Source organism: Suricata suricatta, chromosome 3 (genome assembly GCF_006229205.1).
Source record: "Suricata suricatta isolate VVHF042 chromosome 3, meerkat_22Aug2017_6uvM2_HiC, whole genome shotgun sequence".
Lineage (NCBI taxonomy): Eukaryota > Metazoa > Chordata > Mammalia > Carnivora > Herpestidae > Suricata > Suricata suricatta.
In genome coordinates, this window is record NC_043702.1 from 58,971,484 (window position 1) to 58,976,686 (window position 5,203).

The window sequence follows — 5,203 nt, forward strand, 5'->3', positions numbered from 1 at the left end:
ACAGGCTAACAAACACAACTTGAAACACAGCTGAGTCTTGCTGTTCTGATACAGTGAAGGGATTTCCTTAGTATTTAAATATATTAATGTAACCAGTTATATAAATCTAAATATAAATCCAATCTCCTATAAGTTTAGAGATGGCATTTATCATCTCTGTGAAAAGCTAAATATCTAATTAATTCCAATCATATTTTTTTGAAGGAGAAAACAGTGACAGCACTTGCTGAACCAGAATTACTATCAAAATTCAAAAAGCTAGTCATAGTCATTTAACCACAAGCCCAATCTTATTTAAATCAGAACCGTCCAAAAGAAATATTCAATCAGCCATTCATGATCTGAATTCTGGCGTATGAGATCAATTTAAATATGGTACACATAAAAAAAGTCATGAGACATTTTTGTTTTGTAATAAATAAGGCAAAAGCCAACTATTACTCCGTAGTAGCTTTTTTGAGATAAGCTATCCAGTCTGCTCTGTCCCCTGCCTTCTTCATGCCAGCGAAGATCATTTTTGTTCCAGGGATGTACTTCTTGGGATTCTCCAAGTACTCCATCAGTGTCTCCTCTCCCCAAGTGATGCCTTTGTTCTTGTTGGCATCCGTGTAAGTAAATCCAGGGGCCTGACCCGTCTTTCGCCCAAATAAACCATGGAGATTCGGCCCAGTCTTGTGCTTGCCTCCCTTTTCCACGGTATGGCACTGGGCACACTTCTGAACAAAAATCTTCTTGCCCTTCTCAACATCACCCATTTTTAAATCTCTCTTTGGTCGTACGCGAAGCGAAGGTGCCCACTCACAAGCCAGACGTCCAGCTCTCTCTTATCTATATTTTTAAATTACAGTGATATTAAGTCACACAGGAATTTTGTGTAAAAGAGAATATTATTTCTTGATTCTCAGTGCCAAGTTCTCAGTGGAAAGCATCTGAATCTTCATTGCTTCTTCATGATCTCACATAAGAGTAAAGAGGATTTTAGACCCTTTGGATTCATCAATATTGACAACAGAGCTGACAAAGCACCTCTTCCTACTATAAACACATAGGAATGCTGGGGGGGAAATTTACTAAATCATCTTTTAATGGGAGAAATGAGTAAAGAAAAAAGTGTGAGAAAAAAACAGTAAGTCTGGAAATGAAGCAAAAACTCAAAGCCAGAGGAGCAAGATCCAAAAGTTGCCAGTAGCTCAGGGCTGTGTGTGCGTGCTTCATGGCCCCATTCAAATGAGCTCTCTATTCTCAATTTACTACTAAATCCTCCTTTAGTTTTTAGTTTCATAAAAACTTTCATGAAAAAATGTTCTGGTATGGAAAATGTAGCCCATTACTTCCCACCTCATACGTTACACCTGGATCTAACTTTTTTATATTAGGATTCTTGTGCTTACTTTTCTTCCTTTTCAGGGTTTGCTGAAGATGGCCGTATATAGACTGAATTAGCAAGGGGTGGTGAGGTATATCGGGGTTTATCAGTTATAGAACAGGCTCCTCTAGAGGGATGTAAAGCACCGCCAAGCCCAAACCAGGATATTGACCCTAGCGTATAGGTGCTGAGGGGTCTCGGGACCCTATAAGATTTCCAAGTAGGTATCTACCTAGAAACATCATGATGGAATATCAGGACACTAAAGACACGGAGAAACATCTTTAAAAACAAACTGAAAAGAAAGACAGGTCACTGACACTGGATCAGCAATTGGATAGATAACACAATAAACACAGGCAAAAACAGTGAATGTTGTAAAAGCACTAAGAGAAAGTAACTACAGTCTATCTTTGTATATGGCTGATAACCAAGCGAAAATATAAATAGCAAGAATGAATAGGATCACAAGAAAATTTTACAAATCTGAAATCATAGCAGAAGATGGTAATACACCTATCCAAAACTAATAGATCAAATAGTCAAAAAATCAGTAAGCCTCTAGGAGACTTGAACTATGCAATTATCAGCTTCCTACAAAAACAGTACTCTAACCATCAAAATTATAATATGCCCATTCTTTTCAAACACACATAAACTCTTTCAAAAACAAATCATATATTAGTCCATAAAAGAAGAGAAATCCCCCCAAATGGATATATTTTCTCTGAAAAAAATGTAATAAAATGCAAAATGAATTATTAAAAAGATGGTAAATAATGACTTTAAAAAAAGTCATATGTATTGTAGTAAATAAAAAGTACATTTCTAAATAACTTACTTTACAACAAAAAAATTAAGATAAAAATAAAATATATGTAGAACTAAGTGACAATGAAAATATTACTTATTAAAATTAAACTCTACACCTGGGAGAGTATAGCCTTAAATATATGTGTATCAGATAATAGAAATATTAAAAACCCATGACTCCATGTTCAGTTCAATAAGTTGGAAGAAGAGTAGCAGAATAAAGTCAAAGGTAGCAAGAAGAAATTTTTTTAAAGTAGAAATTCATAAAACAAAAAATGAAAAATCATATTTTGAAAGACGAATAAAATAATGTTTTCTGATAACACTAAAGATATCCAGGGGTACAATAATGAGATTAAGAATGAATAGAGCTTATAACTATAGAAGGAAACTTTAAAGCCACAATAAATTAGTCATCATATAAAATTGCCAATATTCAAACTTTTGACCTTATAAAACCACATTTTCATGTTGTTATAAATAGCCATAATGCCAAATATTTGAAAACATAAATTGGATAATTTTCTAGACAAATGTAAATGACTGAAGTTAACTAAAAAGGAAATTTTAAAATTTTAATATACTTATCATTAAAGGAATTGAACTATAGTGAAAAAAAATCTTTGAAATATAGTGAAAAAAAATCTATCTCCCAAACAGAATGAGGCCCAGACAGTTTATAACCTAATGTTAGCAAACCTTAAAGAAACAACACTTAATATTTACCTATTCTTTTCAAGGGAATAGAAATATGGGGGCGGGGGAACCCAAAACTATTCATTTCAGGGTATTCACCCTAAAAAATTTCTCACCCAGGTTTATGTGTAGAGATAGGAAGAGGGGCCCCTGGGTGGCTCAGTCAGTTAAGCCTCCAACTTTGGCTCAAGTAATGATCTCACCGTTTGTGGGTTTGAGCCCCACATCGGACTCTGTGCTGACAGTTCAGAGCCAGGAGCCTGCTTCCGATTCTGTGTCCCTCTCTCTCTCTGCCCCTCCCCTGCTCACTCTCTGTCTCTCAAAAATAAATAAACGTTAGAAAGGGAACAAAATGTGAATGATAGAAAGATACATCCTGGGATGGGCATGGCCGTAAAGTTTATAATACCCCAAACCATAGAAGCCTAAATCTCTTTCAACTGAGGACTGGACAAATAAATTATGGGGTATCCATACCACAGCCAAAACTGATAAGTCAAGCTACATGTATCAGCATAAATACATCTTAAAATATTAAGATTCAGTGAAAAAAAACAAGTTGCAAAAGAAAATGTACTGTGTGTTATCATTTATAAAAGCCTTTTAGTCTAATGATGCTAGTGTCTATATAAACAATACATATTCTTTGTGCATACAAAGGTAGTAAAAGTACTTGAACATACATGTTAGTGATGCTTAGGATAGTTGTTACATTTGAGGAGGTAATTTCAATTATATCTGAACCTTTTTTTATGTAAGAGTTAAAGTAAATAGTGGTACTGGTTTGAATGGTGGCCTTCATAAGAATATGTTCCATCAAAAGCCTGTGAATATCACCCTATTTGGTAAAAGAGTCTTTGAAGATGTAATTAAGTTATACAGATGAGATCATCCTGAATCAGGGTGGGCCCTAAATCAATGACAAATATCCTTCCAAAGAGGAGAGAAGGGGAGAACACACACAGAGGAATGCCAAGAATTGCTGGCAGCTACTAGAAGCTAGGAGAGAGGGATGGAGATGATTCTTCCTCAAAACCTCCAGAAGGAATCAACCATGATGAAATTTTGATTCTGGACTTCTGGCAACTAGAAATTTGACAGAATAAATTTTTGTTGTTTTAAGCCATCAAGTTTGTGGTAATGTGTTACAGCAGCCCTAGGAAACTAATATAGTAGGGCAAAAAGTCAAAGTATGTCACTTGAAGGTTTTATGGGTATTATTCTCTGTATTTTTCTATATAGAACAAATAACTCAAAATTTAAAAGTGTATATTTGCTATATATATAGGAAGGGGAGGTTCATTAAGCCTATGATAAAATGCTCTTTCATGCCTCCCAACTGCTTCTGACTCCAGATATACTTGCAGACTTAATAGTGAAGAATAAAGTCAGTCCTCTGCTTCATTTCTCCTTTGCCTGATTCCAGCCATTTGACCAAAAAAGTTTTTATAGTTTTTTTATTTTGGTGTTCTCCATAGAATGATTTAAGAATTCTTGCATCAAGCTCAGAACTAACATTTTTTAGAATGATTACACAAAGTCTTTTATGATTTCTCTATTATTTATGCAAAGCAATGATGTGCTGATGTGTTCTGTGGCAGTTAATGGATAAAGAGTTGGATGGTGAGCTTTTGGAAGCATATATTAATTTTCATATTAATTATTATAAAAATAATCACGTTTTGTTAGCGTTTAGTACTATTAAGTTGCATTTTCCTAGAACATAAACTTGACCTATAATATGAACTACTAAACAGAAGTGGCACTTTACTAACATGGGTGGAACCTAAGGAAAGGCAAGAATAACATCAAGGCCTTGTGCACAATAGAATGGGGAGTCAGAAAGCCTCTCTCTCTCTAGATCATCAGTCAGCTTCCTCCACTAGCTAACTCATCATACTTCTGATCCAAGATGGCACAGGATGCCTGGTGAGGTATAATTCTAGAAAATATTTTAGAATTATCTGTATTCTGGGGCACCTGGGTGGCTCAGTCGGTTAAGCCTCCAACTTCGGCTCAGGTCAGATCTCACGTTCGTGGGTTCGAGCCCCACGTCAGGCTCTGTGCTGACAGCTAGCTCAGAGCCTGGAGCCTGCTTTTGGTTCTGTGTCTCCTCTCTCTACCCCTCCCCCTCTCATGCTCTGTCTCTCTCTGTATCAAAAATAAATAAAATATTAAAAAAAAAGAATTGTCTGTATTCTTACATGGAGACAACTAACTGAACCAGGAGCAGTTTCATTATTGTGAAAGGAATCCTTTGAATGCTGCCCCCCAATTTAGTTATGCAAATATAAGGGCAGATACAGGACTAATACTAGCAGTGATATA

The 5,203-nt window shown here is 35.6% G+C and overlaps 1 pseudogene; it reads right to left on the bottom strand.

Moving 5' to 3' along the window:
* Positions 1–313: 313 nt before the first annotated feature.
* Positions 314–758, bottom strand: LOC115287723 (annotated as a pseudogene).
* Between the last annotated feature and the right edge of the window lie 4,445 nt (positions 759–5,203).